Raw genomic sequence first — 15638 nt, 5'->3', positions numbered from 1 at the left:
CCCCGATCCAAGAAGTGTGTGATGCAGCTGGATGGGCCATCCCTCACACCTTTATAAAATGTTATAGTCTGGACATCCTTTCTACGCCTGGCACTCTAGTGCTCTCGTCCTAAGTGTGCCTGTGTGCAGCTTCACACTGGGACAGGCAGGGCCCGTTGTGGCATAGTGGGTACTCGTTCCCCAAAGTGTCGTATCGACGCAGTTCGAGTTCCCTCAAAAGGGAACGTCTCGGGTTACGACTGTAACCCTTGTTCCCTGAGAAGGGAATGAGACACTACATCTCTCCTCCACGCCTCCCCCTGTCTGGGAGCGACTTGCTTCATCACAGAAGCTGACGCTTGTGTGTGCCGCTGTCCCTTTGTAAGCTTCCGTGTATTCCATCACACGTTACGTCATGACGCAACACCAATCACAATTGGCCTAGTTTCATTCATGCTTCCGAGACGCTACGCTGGGGGGCATTTCCCAATGTGTTGTATCGACGCAGTGTCTGGTTCTACAGTTGTAACCCGAGACATTTGTTCGTATCCATGTTCGTAGAGTTAATTACTGGAATAAATACGTATATAGGCTATATTCTGTGTGTTTAGCTTTTTTATGTTTCATGTGCGTTCGGGCCAATCACCGTACACTTACGTCACTGGTAGTTCCTATAGTGCTGGTCAAGACCCTACTCTGAAGTAGGAGCTAAATTAGTTCCTCCGAAAGGAGTTCCTAGAACTAAGATCGTTTCTGCGGTGCGAACATGCCAAAATTCAGGTGCTTCCGCAAATAGTTCTAGGAAAAATGAAAAGGTTCATCCAGGTACATATTAGTAACTAAATGGTACATATTAGTACGTTTTGAAATCGTACCGCCCCAGTGACAGATTGTATACCTTTTTTTCTGAGAGTGTAGAAACAAAAAATCACATAAAGCTTTTGATAGTAAACAAAGTTATTTGTTCATTTTCTGAATATTTTTGAATAGTTGTATCTAAGAAATATCTAATAGAATTCACAACCATTGAAGGATAAGTTTCTCACGCAGTACAACACAATGTCTTTCTCTTCATGGCCATGTTCTGATTGTAATTCATAATTTAAAAATTCTCTTTGTTTGAAACCTTGTCAAGGAAATAGCTATAAGTGGCAAATCAAAGTCAAATGTAGCAGTACAAGGATATGTCTGATGTTTTATCCTGGCAGAATACCATGATGAAAAATAATAAATAAAAGAAAAAAAAAAGACTGCAAGGAGAAAAAGAGCTAACAAACACTCAAAATGTGCATATGAGGACATATAGGACAGGATCATTTTGAATGCTTTCCTCAACACAGTAAAATCTCAACCAACATGAAATAAAAATGGACCCCATTTACGTTAATACACGTTCTCTAATTAATACCATTTTGTGATTTGACTTTAAGTTTGATGAAATAATGAGTCTAGATGTAACAACCCACAGCTGATATTACATCTGGTTGTCCATTACACAGAAAATCTGCCTGCTGCACAAATGTTCATGAATGTAAAATGTTCTTCATGGAACCATAAATGTTAATAAAAAAAACTTTATTTTTAAAAGCGCTGTAAAAATATTGTTTGTTCAAATTAAAGTAACCTGATTGCCTTTAAATTTAGTTAATTAACAAACAAATTGAATTATTGCAAATAAAGAGATTTGTTTAATCAGAAACTCAAAATATGATGTTTTCTGATCCACATTAATTATCTAAGTTGATTTAACAAAAAAAAGTAGTGATAACAAATCATGAAAATATTATTTTTTACAGTGAGTGTACTACTGCAGAAATAGTTTGAACATAACTCCTCATTGACTGACATTATTCAGTTCTCCAAATAATATGCTTCCCTGGGTTGCAAGGAGTCAATTAACTTCTGAATGCTATTCATTCAGATTAATCAGAGGTGCAACAGAAAGAGAGTCTTGTGTCTGTTTTTTTGCAAAATATATTAAAAATTAGTTGAAGCATAAAATATAATAAGAACTGATATGGATCATTGCATTATCTCTGTTCATTAAAATAAAATAGTAAAATATATTTGATGATTACAACTGATGTTTGCACAGGTAAAGTGTGGCAGTCCTTTTATGTCTTAATTCCATGTAATATAAAACTAACGTGTGTAATTTTTTGATATTTAAAATCAATTACAATGAACAATTTTCTGATTATTGTAATTTTCCTGTTTACACTGGCATATTCAGCAAGGATTCATTAAACTGACCAAAAGTGAATGTAACAGCATTTATAATAATCAAAAATTCCTAAAAAGGAAAAACAAAGATTTTCAACATTAATAATAGTAAGAAATGTTTCTTGAGTAGCAAATCAGTATATTTTAATGATTTCTGAAAGATCATGTGCAAAGACTGGAATAATTATGCTGAAAATTCAGCTTCATAGAAAATAACAATATAATAATATTTCACAATATGACAGTTTTTACTATATTTTCAACGTTATCTCACAAGAATATGTGTATTTTTACGTAAAGTGTTGTTCTTCCACATGTAAATTTACTTACGTTTTCATACACACTCAAACGTATAATACTGGCGTTTTACTATTGACTATGAACAACTTTACCGATGTACAAATGTGTATATATTCCTATTCATGCATGTTAAAATCGTGGCATTAATGTTTTGACTCAATTCAATTGTCATATCAATGACATGTTTTCAGTCGCATTTATTAAATGCAGTTTACTCATTTACTTAAGAAATAATAACAGGTTTGCTATGTTCGTTCTTGGCTTCTGCTACAAACTCGTTTCGGAGGATTACATAATGGTAAACAAGACTACACTTTAAAACCTAAAAATGAATAACATTTCTTTAATCGTTTAACCATTTTGTAATATTTAGTTTGTTTGCCGTGAGACATAAAATGCGTTCCCTTTCGTGGTCACTCCGAGTTACGCCATATGACGACGAATGGGGTTTCGCTTAGAAAGCCTATCGACTTCGAGTATTACAAAACGAGCGAATGGCAAAGAAATGCATGGGTCTGCGGAATTTGCATGGCGCAACTCCGCCCCACCTCGTGGGTATAAAAGGAGGACACCGGCAACATGCAGATATGTTTTCGCTGAGGAGCCAAGAGTATCTCTTCACTCCACAGCCATTTCTTCACTCTACGAGACGAGCCACTCTCTGGTGTTGGTGTGACGGCGATCTGCAGCGAGTTCACATTGCCTGCTGATCTGTGCAGTGATCTGCCAGTGAATGTGTTTGTCCCTGCTCGCTTCGACATCGCAGAGTTTTTCCTCACACAAAAGACTTCGCTCGCGGCACGTCTTTTTAAAGACGGCTCGCCCGTGCATTTCTCATTGCGATCGACTCATTTCCGATTTTGATGGGCACATTCTCTGCTCTGCGTGCTTGGGGCTTCATCACGCTAGAGGAGCGTTTGTGGATGACTCACATTCTCCCCGCGGGAACGTGACCATTGCGTCATTACGGTCGATACTCAATGATCTCGTTAGAGAGAGAGTCCCCTCATCCACACCCCGATCTAACACTCTCCATTTGAGGTGCTACTTCGGCTGGTGGCCAGGGCGACCTGAGGGTGATTGTGTGGAACAAGGCGCCGACTATCTGTCCGTGCCCCACGCCCCCCTCTTCATTGACGCAACTCTTGAGTGATCACGGGACCCCCGCGGGCCCGTCTTCGGTCCCCCCGCAGGTTTTCTTTGATGTTCCAGAATCGGATCTGTTGTTATCGCAGCATCACAGGGCGGGCAAGAATCTTCAGGAAGTGAAGATTCGACAGTGTTGCCACTTTCGGGTGTGCATATGGCATTTGTCGAGTCAGATCCTGAGATGGCGGCCATTCTTTCCCGGGCGATCCTTCGTTGATCTCCTCCGCCTTTCCTCCCCTGACGGGGCCGCTGCCCATGGGTACACTGGGGTCCCCCCGGTTGAACGCTCTGTTGCGATGCTACTGTGTCCTCAGAGTGCTTCCTCTCGGCGCGATCCTAAGCACCCGTCCGAAGCCTGTAGTTTGTCTACACTTCCTATAGCGTCAAATCCTATAGCGCCACAGGACAGGCAGCCATCTCACTGCATGCCATGGCCATTCTGCTGGTCTACCAGACCCAGATGCTCACGGACATGCATGAGGGTGGGACTGACTCAGGGCTCTTTAATGAGCTGCGCGCCGCCACTGACTTTGCTCTTCGACTGACGGAAGTGGCCGTACGCTCCCTCGGTCAGGTGATGCCCACCATTCTGTGGCTGAACCTGTCCGATGTGCAGGATGTCGGGCGGACCCGTCTGCTCGACACCCCCATATCCCAGGTCGGCCTCTTCGGGGGTGTTTTTTCAGAGGCTCCTGGGGCAGATGGCGTCCGTAGCCGCAACATCGCCGCTCGGATTGCTCATATGAGACCGCTTCAGCTTTGGCTTCGCGACTGAGTCCCGAGGTGGGCATGGCAACACGGCGTGCTCCGAGTACCAGTTACTCCGACCTGCCGTCAGACCTTCACCCTTTGGTCGAACCTCAGTTTTCTATGGGCCGGAGTGCCCCTGGAACGAGCATCCCGGCATGTTGTTGTCGTAACAGATGCCTCCACCACGGGCTGGGGCGCCATGCGCAATGGACAAGCTGCTGCCAGCTCCTGGACAGGACCTAGCGCCCTTAGCATGTCTATTGCCTCGAGTTGCTGGCAGTATGCCTTGTTCTGCTCTTGCACTCTTGCGTTGCTCAAGGTCAACGCGTACTAGTCGACGTAACTCGGAGTGACAACGAAAGGGAACATCTCGGTTACATATGTAACCCTCGTTCCCTGAGTAGGGAACGGAGGCGTTACGTCGGATCACAACGAATGACGTAATGACGTTACGTCTTCCTGCCGAGAGTTCAGTCTCGGCTCCTCAGCGAAGAAACATATCTGCATGTTGCTGGCGTCTTCCTTTTATACCCACGAGGTGGGGCGGAGTTGCGCCATGCATATTCCGCAGACCCATGGCATTTATTTGCCATTGGCTCGTTTTGTAATACTCAAAGTCAATAGGCATTCTAAGCGAAACCCCATTCATTGTCATCCGACGTAACGTCTCCGTTCCCTACTCAGGGAACGAAGGTTACATACGTAACCGAGACGTTTTCTCCTATACGGCGACAGACAATAAAACCATAAAATACACCAAAACACAACATAAAATTGACAAAAGACATTAATTTTATTCGTTCACTGTAATCCAAATCTTTAGAATCCTTTCATTTTCGCGGAACAGATCCAAATTCAGCCCTTTATCCAGTGATCTTCATCTCCATTCTCAGGACTGACCGTAAACGTCAAATCCCGCGTTCTTTGGGAGTAAAGTTAATGGATCTTACATTTATCTATAAAATGGTGAAAGTGAAATTACACAAATATCTTTGCTATGAAAGATTCATAAATATTTAACGTTTTGTAGCTGTAAAAACTTAATAATGCTTATTTTAAATGTTTCGTCCATATTATAGCCTACGTTTCAGCATCTATTCAAATGTACAAAAAAGTACTTTTTGTGTCTTTGAAAGTTGCGTATTAACAATGAGACCAGGCTCGTATTTTTGATCAAATAAATGCAGCTTTAGTGAGAATAAGAGACTTCTTTCAAAAACATTAAACAATCTTACCAAACTTTTGAACAGTAGTGAATACGTAACCAGCATAATTTGAACTATAGCATGCTTTTTTCATCGGCTGTTTTGTTGTGCATAATAATCTTTTCGAATTTTTTGAATAGTCATTGTGTTGTAAATTTTTCCAGGTGAGATTTCATTGTGTTAGAAAACTAATAATAAACTGCTTGACTTCTCAAACTTCCATCAAATTACAGAAGAAAATGTTAGTATTAACATCTAATTTTCCTAACTGGCAGGTACCCCCAAATGTGTGGGAGATCTCGGCAACCCAATTAGAGAACACATCTGTTCCATTAGAGGAACTAGACGTCATCCATCAAATGTGTCATATTCATCTCACCACCACATTCCACATACACATGCACATTACGCTCAACAAGATTGGCAATTTGCTTCAACTACATTTTAGTTCAGTCTCATAATAGTGGAGGGTTGAAATTGAAAGAGTTATTCCAGCCATCTGATACATGTACGCTGTGAAGTTCCTGATAATCATAAATGGCATCTTCCCTGATTAATGTTATTGTTTTAATCCGTTTTTGTACAGATCAAATAAGATATATGTTTATGAATTGACGTTTTGCTAAGCTCTGGACTCCCTAAGTCGGACACATTTTACAGAAAGTCCCACAAGAATGAAACAATGTTCTTTGAGCAATGTGGTTTTCAGTAAAATGTGCTCATGAAGTGTTAAAAACTGAATGGATATTGTTCTTATGAGCGATGGAATGAAGTGCTGGAGCGCTGTCTTATCTGGCAGTTTTCATTAAAGATTTTATTTAACTATGCTGTAACATTATTAAAAAAAGCTCATAAAGGCAAACACTTCTCACAGTTGACTGAAAAGTCTTGTAACATTAGTGCAAGTGAACAGAACTTATTGCAATCAATGTTTCTACAAGGTATTCACAGTTCTACTGTGAACTCTATTGACTTTTGCTTTATGCTTGAGTTAATGTTCTTACTGATGTTCTACATGTTAATTTGGGAAAGACTCATTAAATACACAGTATGTTAACGTTTCAAGATTTATTTAAAGATTTAGAAAAGGAAGCATTTGTATCCATAAGTATTGTTGAACACGATGGAACTAAATTATATAAAATACTTATATAAGAGCCTGATATTGTTGCTGTAGTGTTGTAGCTTTGTTTGTACAGTATCATACATAAAAGTGCAAACAATAGAGCACCCAGTATGCTTTCCGTCAGTCTGTTATTTGCTATGAAAATACCTTAACCTGTGATATATATTTAACTTTAATGTTTAAACTTTATTATTATTATTATTATTATTATTATTATTATTATTATTATTATTATTATTATTATTATTATTTTACTGAACCGCAATACGTTTGTCTTTAGCTTGTTGTAATATAGACCATTCTCTAGAATTACAGTCCACAATTCCTTATTAGCATGTTGCCATCTGCCATGCAATCAAAGATGCCATGCAATCAATGGGCTCTTCATTTTTGGTAGACTACACATAAGGCTATGACTTGTTTCAATAATATTGCTCTAATAGATGACCCCAATGCTTATATTAGTTCTGATTGTCTTGATGTAACAAATTGTAATTCTTTATGCTAAACCCCTTGAGATGCATCATTTTGTTTTTAAGTAGATCCTAATGCATTAATTCTTCCTTTCACACTTAATTCACTACTGTGGACTGAACATATGGACAATGTTTACCAATTTGAAAAAGCATCCCTCCTTGTCCAGAACAGTTGTAAGCATTGGGTGTTTGAGATATTTAGGCATAGGGTTGTCAAAAGTACTGGTACTTAGGTACAAAGACGGTGCAGAAATGTTAAATTTGTGACTGTGGCAAGCAGGAGTGTTTCACGGAAGAGCTCCGGATTGATAAAAGGAGTGACGACAGTGAAGGACGAGAGAGGCCCAGACCTGAGACATTTACGTTTTGTATGTGTGTGCGATAATTGTCCGTGAAGCGTTCATCATTGTAGCCAATCACAAGCATATCTGTTGAGCGCGTGAACGCAGTGGCCAATCAGAGGTGTTTAAGGTACGTTTACATGACTGTGTAAAAACAGAAAAGTTTTCCGCATACAGACGGCAATGTTTTTAAAATGATCCACGTTCATATGTTTCAGCGAAAGCGACTAAAAGCACTGTATTATGCATGTCAGGCCAGTAGTTGGCAATGACCCTTTGTAAAGAAACACTGAACATGGAATGCACATTGCGTTAATGGAGACGACAATGGTATCGTTTTCAGTTTCAAATTTGCATTTTCAGGACCACAATAACGCTGTAGTCATGTAAATAAAGCCAAAATGCATTTTGTTTGTGCTGCATGAAGCGGTTTTACACAGTGGCTTCAAATCCTATTTGTACTCTTTAGTCACACTTACAAATATATGAATGTCATTGTGGTTAGATAAAAATAAAAATTTCAAACCACCTGGCACTTTTTTAAAGAAAGCAATACATTTCATGATAGTATCATGAACAGCTCTTTTCTATACAACAAAGGTGACCATGACTGTAAAGCAAGGTTTTCAGCAAATAACAACTAAAAAATATTGGTTTGATGTTCCTTACACAAAACTATCATAAATGTTCAGACTACTTACTGTAGATTTGTGATTTGTGAAGACAGTCCCTGATTCTCCACTTGGATTTTAAAGGAGAAAGTAGCTTGGACATACTGCTAAACTTCTTTTTGTGAATCATCTGGGTTCCCTTTCGTTGTCACTCCGAGTTACGTCAGATGACGACGAATGGGGTTTCGCTTAGAACACCTATCGACTTCGAGTATTACAAAACGAGCCAATGGCAAAGAAATGCCATGGGTCTGCGGAATTTGCATAGCGTATCTCCGCCTTACCTCGTGGGTATAAAAGGAGGACGCCGGCAACAGGCAGATATGTTTTCGCTTCGGAGCCAAGAGTATTTCTTCACTCCACAGTCATCTCTGACTTCGCTCTACGAGACGAGCTTCTCTCTCCGGTGTTGGTGTGACAGCGATCTGCAGCGAGCTCACAGTGCCTGCTGATCTGTGCAGTAATCTGCCAGTGTGTGTGTGTCTCCCTGTGCGCTTCAACATCGCGGAGTTTTTTTCTCTCCTCTCATAAAAGAGCTCGCACACGCGGCACGTCTTTTTAAAGACGGCTCGCCCGTGCATTTCTGGTTGCAGCGGACTGGTATCGGACTCTGATGGGCACGAGCGCTGTCTAGTGTGTTTGATCATGCTTGAACAGCGCTCGTGGGTGACTCATGTTCTCGCAAGGGAACGTGATCATCGCGTCATATATAGGTCGAGACTCTGTGAACTCGCAAGAGTGAGAGTCCCCTCATCCACCCCCCGATCTTCGGCTGGTGGCCAGGGTGACCTGAGGGTTACGGTCTGGAACAAGGCGCCGACTACGTGTCCGTGACCCCAGCCCCCCTCTTCAATGACGGTGCCCGCTAGTGAACTGCTGATTTCCGCGAGTCTACCCTCTGGTGGCCCGCGTGTTTCAGTTGAAGCCACAGAGGAAGATGCCATGTCTGTTGCAGCATCACTAGGTGGGCTTGAGTCTTCTGGAAGTGAGGGCTCGTCACAGCTGCCACCTTCCGGTGTGCATACGGCTGTGCCTGAGTCTGATCCGGAGATGACGGCCATGCTTTCCTGGGATGATTGGTTTTGGGTAAGGCCGCCGACCCTCGTCCGTGGCAAACCCCAATACCTCTCTTCCCGGACGTGCATGATGAGATCTCGAAGTCCTAGAAGACCCCCTTGTCTTCTCAGGACCGCTCGCTGATCTCATCCGCCTTTCCTCCCCTCGATGGGGCCGCTGCCCTTGGGTACACTGGGGTTCCCCCGGCTGAACGCTCTGTTGCGATGCTATGTGTCCTCAGAGTGCTTCTTCTCGGCGCAATCCTAAGCACCCGCCCGTGGCCTGTAGTTTTTCGTCTACGCTTGTGGCGAGATCCTGTAGTGCCACGGGACTGGCAGCCGCCTCTCTGCATGCCATGGCTGACCCAGATGCTCATGGACCTGCACGAGGGCGGGACTGACCCAGGGCTCTTCACTGAGCTGCGCGCCGTCACTGACCTTGCTCTCCGAGCGACGAAAGTGGCCGTACGCTCCCTGGGTCAGGTGATGCTCACCATTCTGTGGCTGAACCTGTCTGATGTGCTGGATGTCGCACGGACCCGTCTGTCCGACATTCCCATATCCCAGGTCGGCCTCTCCGGCGGTGCGGTTGAGGGCTTGACCAACAGCTCTCAGCCGCTCATGAGCAGACTGACGTTGATTCTGTCCCGACGGACACAGAGCGCCGCCCACATGCCGTGCTCTCCTCGTCCCCCTCTGTCCCGGAGGTGGTTGACACGGCGTGCCGTCCACGACCGCTTCACCCCTGTCCCCCTCTGTCGCCAGACCCTTGACAGAGCAGGCCCCTGTGGAACGCTGGTCCTTCCCTGGCCTCCTCTGTCAGGGTGCGGTTTTGACCTTGCCCCCACACCGGGCCGCTATGCCGTCCACGTCTGGGCCGGTCATTCCGCTTCGCTGCACCACCGGAGGGACGTCTGTGGTTCTCGACGCCGCTGGCACAGTTGGGAGCCTGCCTAGAGCTTCCCTTCTGTTCCGTGCGAACCATCGGCTCGGCTATGCGATTCAGTTCGCACGGTCTCCTCCCCACTTCAGGGGAGTCCGCTCCACTTTGGTCGATGGCTATGCCCTATCATGAGAGCGGAGGTTGCTACCCTACTGGCGAAGGGTGCGATTGAGACTGTCCCTCCAGCCGAAAGGAGGTCCAGGGGTACAGCCCCTACCTCCTTGTCCCGGAGAAGTCTGGTGGGTTACGGCCAATCCTGGTCCGAACCGCTCCCTTCACAGGCTGCCGTTCAAGATGCTCCTGGCCAAACGCATTTCTGGATGTGTGCGGCCACAGGATTGGTTTGCAGCGATCGACCTGAAGGACGCCTACTTTTATGTCTCCGTTCTCCCTCGACTCAGACCATACCTACAGTTTGCTGTCAGGGCGCGCGCATATCAGTACGCTGTTTTCCCATTCGGGCTAGCCCTGTCTCTTCGCGCCTTCACAAGGTTGTTGAGGCTGCCTTTGTTCCTCCATGGGAACACGGGGTTCGCATCCTGAACTATCTCGGTGACTGGCTGTCTTAAGCTCATTCCTGAGACCAGGGTTGCGAATACAGGGACCCAGTGCTTCGGCACCTAGCTCTTCTGGGCCTTCGGGTCAACCGGGGAAGGAGTAAACTTTGCCCCGTGCAGAGGAGCTCTTTTCTCGGTATGGACTTGGTCGCCTTCTCCACTCAGCCATTGCTGACTTGCCTGAGACTATCAAGCGCAAGAGTGCGGTTCCACTGAAGTTTCTTCAGAGGCTCCTGGGGCATATGGCATCTGCAGCCGTGGTTCGCCGCTCAGATTGCTTCATATGAGACCGCTTCAGCTTTGGCTCCGCGACCGAGTCCCGAGGTGGGCATGGCAACACGGCACCCTCCGAGTAACCAGTTACTCCGACCTGCCGTCAGACCTTCACCCCGTGGTCGAACCTCAGTTTTCTACGGGCCGAGTACCCCTGGAACAAGCTTCGCGGCATGTTGTTGTAACGACAGATGCCTCCTCCACGGGCTGGGGTGCCATGTGCAATGGACGTGCTGCCGCGGGCTCCTGGACAGGACCCCGACGCCTCTGGCACGTCAATTGTCTTCAGTTGCTGGCCGTACGTCTTGCTTTGCGCCGCTTCCGGGCCGTGCTCAAGAACCAACACGTACTAGTCCGTTCAGACTATACCGCCTCTGTAGCGTACATCAACCATCAAGGTGGTCTACGCTCCCGCCGTATGTCGCAACTCGCCCGCCACCTCCTCATATGGAGTCAGAAGCATCTGAGGTCGCTTCATGCCATTTATATCCCCGGAGCCCTGAACTGTGCAGCCGACGAGCTCTCACGGCTTCAGCCCCTCCCGGGAGATTGGCGACTCCATCCCCAGTCGGTTCAGCTGATTTGGGACCAGTTCGGGGACGCACAGATAGATCTGTTTGCCTCCCACGACTCGACCCATTGCGCCCAGTTTTATTCCCTGACCGAGGGCACGCTCGGCACGGATGCTCTGGCGCACAGTTGGCCGCAGGGCCGCAAGTATGCGTTTCCCCCAGTGAGCCTTCTTGCGCAGACCTTGCGCAAGGTCAGGGAGGACGCGGAGCAGGTCATTCTGGTCGCGCCATACTGGCCCGCCCAGACCTGGTTCTCCGAACTAGTACTCCTCGCGACAGCACCTCCCTGGCCGATCCCTCTGAGGAAGAACCTTCTTCCTCAGGGACGGGGCCACCTATGGCACCCTCGTACCGATCTCTGGAACCTCCACGTGTGGCTCCTCGATGGGACGAGGCAGGTTTGAGTACCCTACCACCAGCGGTGGTGGCTACCATCACTTCCGCTAGGGCGTCGTCCACGTGACACGTCTATGCGTTGAAGTGGAACCTCTTCGTCAGCTGGTGCTCTTCTCACCGAGAAGACCCCCGGAGATGCTCGATCAGCGTTGTGCCTTCCTTCCTTCAACAGGGGCTGGAGCGAAGGCTGTCTCCCTCCACCCTTAAGGTCTACGTTGCCGCTATTGCCGCACACCATGACCTCGTCGAAGGTAAGTCGGTGGGGAAGCACGACCTGGTTATCAGGTTCCTGAGAGGAGCGAGGAGACTAAATCCGCCCCCCTCCTCTCGTTCCCTCTTTGGACCTCTCAGTGGTTCTAACTGCCCTGTAGAGTGCTCCATCTGAGCCCCTGCAATCAGTCGAGCTTAAATTCCTGTCTATGAAGACAGCGCTCCTGGTTGCACTGGCCTCCATCAAGAGGGTAGGGGACCTGCACGCATTCTCCGTTGACGAAGCGTGCCTGGAGTCCGGGCCGGCTTACTCTCACGTGATCCTGAGACCCCGGCCTGGATACGTGCCCAAGGTTCCTACCACTCCCTTCCGGGACCAGGTGGTGAACCTGCAAGCGCTGCCCCTGGAGGAGGCAGACCCAGCCTTGCACTGCTCTGTCCAGTACGCGCTCTCCGCGCCTATGTAGACAGGACGCAGTGTTTCAGGACCTCAGACCAGCTCTTTGTCTGTTATGGTGGGAAGCTGAAGGGAAAGGCTCTCTCAAAGCAAAGGTTGTCTCACTGGATAGTGGACGCCATTGCTTTGGCATACCAGCAGCAAGGTCGACCGTGCCCCCTTGGTGTGACTGCCCACTCCACCCGGAGTGTGGCATCCTCTTGGGCTCTAGTGCATGGCGCCTCGCTAACAGACATCGGCAGAGCTGCAGGCTGGGCGACACCTAACACATTCGCCAGATTCTTTAATCTCCGAGTGGAGCCAGTGTCCTCTCGTGTACTCGCTTCAACCAGCTAGTACCGGACCCGCTCAGGTGTCTTCGCTTGCTCGCCATTCCACTCCACGGACTGGATACGTGCGATATTCTCCTCAGGTGAGCTTCCCCGGAAGCCCTGAGCTCCTCCAGCACTCCTGACGTCGGCGCCAGTGTCTATTGCCTGCGTGTCGGCTAGGTGCCTCCCGTGTGCATGCCCCTCCTCTGAGCGACCCCCACATGTGTATTTCCACTGTAAGCCTCTCTGAGCATGTGTCTTTCCCTTGGCAAGCCACCTTGCCACCCCTGGGGTTGAAATATTCCACCTGCGGCTGGACACCCCAGTGTTCTCCAAATGTCTCCTTCGGGTCATATGTGTATTCTCTAAGTCCCCCCCCTCTGGGTTGGCAGTAATTGCATATTTCCCCTAAACTTTGGGATATGCTCCCCAGTGTACCTTGGTATTCCTGTGCTAATTAGGAGTCCTTCGTCCGTGCCAGTCTCACGACAGGGATCTCAGATTTACGCAGGGCACTGGAAGACAGCTGAGAAGGTGGCGTGATTAGACTGGTAACCCCATTCGTCGTCATCCGACGTAACTCGGAGTGACAACGAAAGGGAACGACTCGGTTACGTATGTAACCCTCGTTCCCTGAGTAGAGAACGGAGACGTTACGTCTTCCTGCCACTTTCCGCTGTACCGCGGGGATCGCCTGAGCTCAGTCTTGGCTCCTCAGCGAAGAAACATATCTGCCTGTTGCCGGCGTCCTCCTTTTATACCCACGAGGTAAGGCGGAGATACGCTATGCAAATTCCGCAGACCCATGGCATTTCTTTGCCATTGGCTCGTTTTGTAATACTCGAAGTCGATAGGTGTTCTAAGCGAAACCCCATTCATCGTCATCCGACGTAACGTCTCCGTTCCCTACTCAGGGAACGAGGGTTACATACGTAACCGAGACGTTTTCCATATTATGTTTTACATTCTACCAAATCATGTTGCTCGGCAAGTTAATGGAGTAGACTGCAGTTTATATGATATTCTGCTCCCTAAATAGGGCTTCATCAGTTTTATCTTAAGGGAAATTATTTATTTTTTTGCCTAGTTTTCCATCAAGTGACGAGGCAGCAAGCAACACTACGTGATGATTTATGATATAAAATAAATAATCATTTCTGTCTTTCTGAATGCAAATAGCTTAAAATAAAATAAAATAAATATCCAGAGAAAAATATAATTTCTTCACATGAAAGCCTCTGCATTCTGCGCTCGACTTGGATGTATTAATCTTTTGATAGTTTGAATTAATAGACTAAGTTTTTTCCTCCATTAGTAGACCACAATAGAACAAGTCCTCTCTAATTCCACACTACTAACAGTAATCCATTAGCATGCATCATGCGTATTCATTTCACACATTTACGGAAATCTAAATCCCCAGCAAGACAAATCGTGAAGACTTCGATAAAGCGTTCAGGCCTGGGCTTTATAGTTCTGAGAAAGCATCTGATGGGATCAGTATTGGTCCGGAGTCAGCTGTCTGAAGACTGCTTTCACACAGACAACCTTGAGATCAGCTGAGAGGGATTATTTGCTTTCAACTTTGAGTGCCATTATGGAAAAAGCTGTTCTTACCGTATCTCATTCTCTTCCCAGAGGTTCATCTGCACTGTTATTTTCCATTTCTTTACAGGAAGACTTTCTACTGAATAAAATGGTAAACCACACAAGATTGAGTTTCACAGCTTCCTCCTCAGAGTGAGCTGTATTATGGACTCAGAATGGCTTATTTTGGGAAAGCTCTTGGTGTTTTTTGTTTCCTCATGAGTTGGTTCTTTTTGGGATCATTAATAATATTTGCCATATCCGAATTAGATACATGCATGTTTGAGGGATGCTGACTTCACTCTCTATAGACAAATATATTTTCAGATTTCTAAAATTTTCAATGACCTCTATAATAGATACATTCTTCAGGGCACAGAGAAACCTAAACACAAATACATTATTTTCAGTGATGAATGTGCATAATAAGCACTATCTTTGATTTATCACCATCTAGATGTTCCACACTCTTGCCACAGTGCAGTGTGCCAAAGAATTATTGGCGCTGCTGCATTAAAAAAGGTAGTAGCAGCAACCACACCAGTGGAAAATACTCACAGGGGTGTACTTGGCACACAATACCCTTCCTAGATATGCTGAAAAGAACTGATCACCAGCATATGTTGTGTTTTGGATTCTGATCCCCAGCATGTGATGTTGGTGAACTGGTGTGTCCCCAACAGACAAAAAAAAAAAAAATCCTGTTTACAAGGTGGCAGCTGTGGTGTGCCATTAAGAAATGGCATTTTTTTATGAATATTTCTTTGTATGTATGATATCTGCTTATTTTTGTTTGTTTGTTTATTTGATGTTTATTATGCTTTTTGTATTTTTAAAATATACTGATTACCCAGCCCAGATGGAATCTGCATACTTTCTTTTTAAAGTTTTGAAAAGAAAATCAGTGTTATTTACATGGTGAACTGGAACAAAAGGAGCTGCATTCCTATTGCCAGCTGGAAGTACTATCACATTAGTCAAAATATTTAATAAATGAACAGGCAAGGCACAGATGACATGTAGAAAATTGTGACTGACTGGTGTCCAAAGATTTTAG

General features: G+C 45.8%; 1 long non-coding RNA gene across 1 annotated transcript in view; it reads left to right on the top strand.

Annotated features, from left to right (window-relative positions):
• LOC143749208 (uncharacterized) overlaps positions 1-15638 on the top strand; it is an 80559-nt gene that overhangs the window by 8504 nt on the left and 56417 nt on the right. The window lies entirely within an intron of this gene.

Source organism: Siphateles boraxobius, unplaced genomic scaffold (assembly GCF_051911475.1).
Source record: "Siphateles boraxobius isolate OS27281-9 unplaced genomic scaffold, OSU_SipBor_1 24, whole genome shotgun sequence".
Lineage (NCBI taxonomy): Eukaryota > Metazoa > Chordata > Actinopteri > Cypriniformes > Leuciscidae > Siphateles > Siphateles boraxobius.
Note: the sequence above shows the minus strand (reverse complement) of the source record. Positions and strands in the feature narration are given on the sequence as shown.